Source organism: Peromyscus maniculatus, chromosome 21 (assembly GCF_049852395.1).
Source record: "Peromyscus maniculatus bairdii isolate BWxNUB_F1_BW_parent chromosome 21, HU_Pman_BW_mat_3.1, whole genome shotgun sequence".
NCBI classification, from domain to species: Eukaryota; Metazoa; Chordata; class Mammalia; order Rodentia; family Cricetidae; genus Peromyscus; species Peromyscus maniculatus.
Window position 1 is genome coordinate 43,665,343 of NC_134872.1, and position 7,635 is coordinate 43,672,977.

The 7,635-nt window shown below is 40.8% G+C and overlaps 1 pseudogene; it reads right to left on the reverse strand.

The window, feature by feature from the left end:
• Positions 1-925: 925 nt before the first annotated feature.
• LOC121824664 (tripartite motif-containing protein 59-like) lies at positions 926-3,723 on the reverse strand (annotated as a pseudogene).
• Between the last annotated feature and the right edge of the window lie 3,912 nt (positions 3,724-7,635).

Here is a 7,635-nt window from a genome sequence, read left to right on the forward strand (position 1 = left end):
TTTAAATCCTATCCAGGCTCTTAACGCCTGGGATGGTACCAACCACAACCACTTTCCAGGCAGATCTTTCTGCTTCAGACAACCATCTCTGTAAATGCCTTCACCAACACACTCAGAGGTGTGCCTCACTAATCTCTTAGGTGGTTCTTGAGTGTGTGTATCTTTATGTGAATATGTGTGTGTGTGTGTGTGTGTGTGTGTGTGTGTGTGTGTGTGTGTGTGTGTGTGTGTGTGTATGGTGTGGAGGCCAGAGGCCAATACTGGGTGTCTTCTTCAATTGCTCTGAGTGCAGGTGATTGAGGAGGCCGGAAAAGAACACTCAATGCCCCTGGAACTGGATGGAGCTGGAGTTATGGGTGTTACGAGCCACCAGCGATTTCTAGTATAGGTCCTCTACAAGAGCAGTAAGCACACACCGAACTCTCTTCAGCTCTTTTACCTAATTTTTGATAGAGGATTTCTCTGTCGCTGAACATGGAGCTCATCCATGTGGCTAAAATGACTGGCCAACGAACTCCAGAGATCCTCTTGTATCTGTCCACCACATCACCTCACGCAGCACTGGGGCTCCTGGCTTTTGGGAGGGTGTGGACATCAAAGCTCAGGTCCTCACGCTTGCCTGTCAGGCACGTTATGCACTGAGCCATCACCACAGCCTCACTTGGTTCTTAATACAAACAAGCTATCAACAGTCCCATTTCCCAACTCAAAAGCACCGTCTTCCCTTCATTTCTGCCACCAGGTGCTGTAATGTGCACATCTAACCGATGGGGTCCAATTTGGATCCTGAAGTCAAATAGCAGTTTCTAGATTTCCTTCTTCCACAGCACGGGAAGACGCACTGAGATTAGTAGTGAATGCCAAACGAGATAGCACGCATTGCGACATGTTGTGGTGACACTGCCCGCCTTTGAGAGGCCCTCCTCACACACAAAGTCCACATTCTACTGAGTGGACTTTGATTGTTGAAATAGCTTGATCTTGCCGACAGGAAGAAATCCGAGCTCCCAGTCTACCCACCAGCAGTCAGCTCCATTGCCTTCTGCAATTTTATTCTTATATGAAGGGATTGTGATTGTAGTCACTTAATGGTAAATGTTTTTTTCTTCAAATTAGTAAAATGAACCCCCCTCCCCAAAAGTAGTGGAGCTTTTAGTGTTCTTGATTAATCAGCTTGCTAACATCACAGAGAACTGCCAAAAAAACATTTTTTTTTTCTGTTCCAATGTGTCAGTAAGCTCCTTAATATACTGGAGAACAACTTCCTTATCACTTTGGGACATTTTCTCAGAATGACATTTCTGTTCTTTAAGCTTCTCAATAAGACGAGTGATAACTGTCCAGTGTGTGTCGGTTAACTGTTTAAATGACTCCTTTTCTTTCAGATAGGCACTTTGAAGGTCATCTCTAAGATGACCGTGATGTTGGCCTATAGCGAGACAATGGCCACAAACTAATTTTTTATCTAATAGACAATAAACATTTAATGGTTGCCTCTATGGTGACAACATCTGGGTGGTGGTATTCTTGCTGGTACTTTTCAATAATTGCTCTTAATGCAAAATTGACAGGTAAGGATTCTATACTAGTTGAAGCAATTTCAATAATACTTCTGCAATTAGGACACTTGAATGGAATTCACAAAGGTCTCCAAATATAAAAGTTACCAGATGCCTGAAGAATGCTTTCCGAACAAATTCTACAAAATGTGTGAGAGCATGGCAGTACTCAAGGATCCTCAAAAATGCTGTAACAAATGAGACATGTTAACTTGCCCTCAAAATTGTGCAGTTCTTTCTTTGTTGATCCCCTGATCTGGATATTGAATATGCTTTATCTTCAACTATCTCAGGTTCTTTTGTTATTCGGCTGCGAAGGGCCACAGGCCCTCCTGCAGCTCCATGCCGCTTCTCCTTAAAGACATAATTAGAGACAGATCTGATATTTTGTTACATCAGGAAAGACTGTCAGCCACAGAATGTGCAAACTTGGAATAAGTTTCAATTAAAGACCTTATGAGAAGCAAGAAAGCCAGGCTGTGGGGCCGGCTGCAATCCTAGCACTTGATGGGCAGAGTAGGCAGATTGCTGGGAGTTTCAGATCTGCCCGGTATACACGGTGAGATCAGTGTGAACTACATATTGAGACCCTGGTTCAAAAAAGAAAACAAAATGAGCAAACAAACAAACAAAAATCACGAATATGGATGTTAGACAAAAACACAAAAACTTGAGTTTTAACTAAATGACCTAATTTTTAATAATGCTGCTTATGTGACTTTGAAGCCTATTAGTTAGTCTGTTTGAGACAATGTCCTCCTCTGCATGAGGACAGTAATAACTATCAGCTAAGGGTGTTATAAAAAATAAAACAGCATGCATGAAAGAATTCCAGAGAGTATCTAGCATATATTAGATATTCATTGCTTTAATTATCCATCCATTCATTCCTTCATTCTATAAATATTTATTGGGCATCCATACCATGCCAGCTACTGTTCAAAGTGCTTTTCAGGTGTTATTCAATAATACAGAGGGGGACAAAATATATGATGAGTTTGACCCTTTGGAGTTTATAAACTAGTGGAAGAGGCCACACAATAAATAAATGAACATAAATATAATTACATAATTACAAACTGGGATGTATGCCATGAAGTTAAAGGATAAAGTGGCATGAGAATGACCAGCAGGTGAGACCTAATTTAAATTGAGGTGGTCCAGGAAGGCTTCCCTCTAGAAATGCCATTAAAACTGAAGCATGCATAAGTAGAAATTAACTAATTGAAGAGTAAGCAGAGAGTGAGGTGAGTGGATAGATGCTGTTGATGTCCTGCACCGAATGATGCTCTGCACTAAATGATGTTCTGCCCTGGGAATGAGCATTATTTCCATAAATTGTCTTCAGGTACAAGTATGGGGTACCAGAAACCTACGTTAAAAGAGGGGAAGTGGTTAAGGGGAAGGTGAGGAGGAGGAGGAGGGAGGGGCAGGAATGTTCTGGAGCTCCTCACACTAGTTCACAAGAGTTGGTGATGCACATCTCATCCCAGCTCTGAGTTTAGTGATATCTTAATGATGACATGAAGCTGTCCATGAATGGAGTATTTACAACATTCAAGCCAGCATACAATACAATAAAGGTTCTTTTTCTCCCTCTAAAGAAAGCTAACTGTTAAAGCTTGGCTAGCATATCTGTGCAAGAGTTTGCTGTGCTTTTTGATATTTTGAACTACACTTTAATAAAAATAAAATAGAAGAGAAAACAAGGAACTAGGCATACAACTTACTGAATATGAACAAGGTCCTGAGCTCAGTCTGAAGTATTGCTGCATCTATATGTATTTCTTGACCTTTTCTTTCAGCTCTTTTTCTTCTGTTTGTTATATCTTATTCTGGGTTGTTTTTGTTTTATCTTATTTTATTTTATTATTTGTTTAAGATGCCTGTTTGTATCCTAATGAGAAAGAAAAAGGAAGGGTATGGATTTGGGTGGTGGGGAAGAAGGAAGACTTTGGGAGGAGTTGGGGGAAACTGTAATCAGAGTATATTGTATGAAAAAAATCTGTTTTCAATTAAAAAAAGAAAAAGAAAGAAGAGGCAGGGGAAGTGAAAGAAGAAGAGGAAAAGAATAAATAAAAGAGAAAGAAAGTAAAAATAAAAATGTAGACACATTAGAACAAGAACTCACTCTAACGTCAGGTGTGTTATCGTTTAGCTTCATGTCACCATCATGACGTCACTGACCACAGAGTTGGGTGAGATGCGCACCACCAGCTCTTGGGAGCCTATTCCACCTAACCGTGTCACCTCCTTAGCCCAGATTTCTGATATCTTCTGACACCTTATAGAAAACCACTCATTCCAGTGTAAATGTAAAGCTCCCAAATGAGAGAATATAGCCCATATCAAGTATTTCAGGCAGAGTACTTATCTACAACTTATTTACAAATTGATTGTAAATTATTCAGGCAGAGTACTTATCTACAACTTATTTACAAATTACAAATTGATTGATCTTCATACAGACATGCTATTACCCTTCTTCCTGTTTGTCCTCCTCCCTTTCCTGGACTCCTCCCTCTGCAATGACCTCCCTGCACCCCCAGTTAGTTTCCTCTTCTGCTTTCTGAGGACATACATTCCATCACCCTCTCTATCTCCTCACCTTTAGGGTTTCTCACAATCCTCTACACACACACACACACACACACACACACACACACACACACACACACACACTCACTAGGTTTAAATGATAATGGTTCCCATAGGATCATATATTTGAATGCAGTGATTAGGAGGTGTGGCCTTATTGGAGGAAGTGTGTCACTGGGCGGCTGGCTTAGAGGCCTCAAAAACCAAGTTATTCTCAGTTAGCACTGTCTCTCTGCCTCATGCTTGCGTTTGAAGATGTAAGCTCTCAGCTACTGCTCCAGCGCCTGCCTGCTGCCACCCTGTTCCCATTTGGGGAGCCTCTGCATCCATGAGCCCAAATTAAAAGATCGCTTGTTTATTTTAATATAAGTTGCCTTTGTCATGGTATTTCATCACAGTAATAGAAAAGTAACTAAGATTTTATACATATGCCAATATATGTGGTGTGTGCATCTATCTAGCTATATATATATCACTTTTAAATCTTGGTTCTTCTGCAGATGAGAGGGAAATGTGGCACTTGTCTTTCTGAGATTGGGTTACTTTGCTTAATAGGATCTCCAGTTGCATCCATCTTCCAGCACATGAAATGATTTCACTTTTCTTTACAACTGCATAAAATTCAATTGTGTATATGCACCACATTTTCTTTTTCCATCCACCAGTTGATATCTAGGCAAGTTCCCTTTCCTGGCTACTGTGAACGGCACAGCAAGAGACACCAACACACAAACATCTCCAAATCGAGACTATTTTATACAGAGAATTGCTAGATAAGCGCAGGAAGGTCCAAAGTTGAATGCTAAAGTAACATGGATATTGAAAATGCCATGAAAAGTTACCAATCCTAGGGTCCAGAAGACAAATAGGAAGAGTTGTTGTTAGAACCTAGGTCCTGTAAGATCCAGGAAGAAACACCTCAGTGCACACAAACCACACTCTCTGAAGCAGCAGGGAGGACAGCCGGATGGCTTTTCACTTTTTTATTTTTGTGGATGGAAGGTGTGATGTAGACATGCATGCAACACAGTGTGCAAGCAGAGGTCAGAGGACAACTTGTATGAGTAACTTCTCTTTCCACCATGTAGGACCTGAGGATCAAACTTCAGCCTTAGCAGCAAGTGCTTTACCTACTGAGTCCTCTCGGTGGCTCTATTTCTGCATTTCTTATTATCAAGGATATTGATAGCTTCTCTCTGTCTGTCTCTGTCTGTCTGTCTGTCTGTCTGTCTCTCTCTCCCTGCCCCCTCCACCAGCATTTTTCATATAACCAAAAGTCTTGGAAGAGAGAGCTAGATAGAATGGATTGCAGAGTTTTTGCTGTCCAATATAATAAAGATAATGTTTCCTTCAAAGGCAAAATCTGTGCAGGTTTATTTACAAGAGGCATCAGGGAGTAAGCCTAGATTTTCCAGAACTCTCGTTCATTAGCTATGATCCTAACTGCTGTCTATGCATCAGCTTTAGCTGTTTAGCTTCATTCTTGGGGGACTTGGGAGGCAAGGGGAGCCAATATGACCATGAAGCTGCTGTTGTGTAATGAGTAATAGAATGCTTTGCTTCTGAGACAAGAGTCCCATGCCTTGTCAACATCCACATGACAGGCTAAGCTGTTTGCAGATAGAGTAAATCTCAGAATGAACCTCTCCCTCCCCCTCCCGCTCCCCCTCTCCTTCTCCCTCTTTCTCTCTGTCCCTCCCTCCGCCATAGCTACTCTTTCTTTGTTCTCTATTTTGAGACAAGGCCTCACTTTTTAGACCAAGCCAGTCTCAAACTCAGGACCCTCCTGCTTCAGTGTCCCAGGTACTGGGGTACCAGGCATGCACCACCATGCCTGCCTCCTTCACAGTTCTGGATAGAGCTGTCCACTCAACTCATCAAACATTCACCTGTGAAACCACCGCTCACTCCATGCATGTTCCAGAAACAAGGTAGAGAAAAGCACATCAGTTATTGTGTACCCTTCTGTTTGTCTTCTAAATTTAAGTTTAACAGCCCATCTTCTATTGTCTCCATTAGTATTGCTTTGACCATTTGAGTTCATTCTTTTCTGAATTTTTGGTGAGCTGTTAGTAAGGGAAAAAATTAGAGGTCTTCAACCTGCTATATTTGGACAGAAGCCTCTTTACTTCCATTTTATACCTGACATGCTTATATAGTTTTAGATATTAGCTTTAACTTTCAGAGTTCTGTCTTGCAAAGAGACAGCCAACTGGATGTTCATTCAAGTGTGGAAATGGTGTAGACACCTTCACCAGTGAAACCTTCATTGGAGAACTTGGTTCTCATTAGGTATGGGGAATGCTTCAGCTTGTTAGCTATAATTAACCTTGACATGCAAGTGGGTTTTAGGTCTTTTGGGTAGGTAAAAGAAACCAGAATTTTCTATCTGGATCTCAAATGGTGATTTTCGACAGAGTACCATCCAGACAAAAAGGTTAAAGCTGGGAACTGAATATCAAACTAATCCATTTCACAATTTTACATGAGTTTAGAAAAGGAGAAAAGAAAACAAAAACCTTCTTTGGCCTAAGGTGTATCTCCCCACAAGTCTCTGCCTTCCCAGGAGTAACACATTGAATACAATAATCCTACCGAAGCATCCATTTTTCCTCAAGCATCCCTGCATGGAGAAGAGAAAGCAGGCTGCCATGTCTTCTGCCCATTATGTGAGATTAGTTTACCTTTCCATGAGCTTAAACAAAACAGCAGCTTAATGGACTCCTAGGACCGACCAAATCAGAAAACGGAACTCTAACCAATATTATAGCAAGGCTTAATAGTTTTCTGATATTTGGTCTAAATTTTATTGCTGTCGGTTGAGTATCTCTTTTTAAGCAATTTTATTTTCCTCTCAATTATGCACATATGTTTTGTGTAATACATCTCCTTGTGGTAGAAGAATAAGGGGACACTGAAAATGACATTGGTTATTTAGTTTTTCTTGTTATTACAATCAATGGTTTCTTTATGATCATTTTGTTAAACTAGGCACTTATTATGCTTTTCTTTTTCTTCTTTTTCAGGAAAGTCAGTGCTGTTGGCCTCTTATCTCCCTGTTCAGAATTTTCCTCCCATCTGATGAGAAAGTTGATAACAGAGTCTTTTCATCAAGGTGCTTTTAAGGTAATTTTTATGTTTTTGTTTAACATGGCTCAAAGAGAAACTCCCCCCTCAAATCAAGATGCAGATGCTGATTAAACACATGGTGTCTGCTCCCCTGCACGTTGGCCCAGTGCCTGGAAGGATCATGCACCAGCAGGTGGATGGGATTGTGGCTGATACACCTGACATGAGAATGGACTGTAATGAAGTCTAGGCTGTACTCCAGTAAAAATCAGGATCTTCATGCCTTTGACTAAATCACTTCAGATCAAGCCTCTATTATGATAGAACTAACTAGTGGTTTTCAAAAATTAAAACCAAAAAGGACTCTGGTACACCATGCTTTTTCACACATTGTGGGAATCTTAGACTT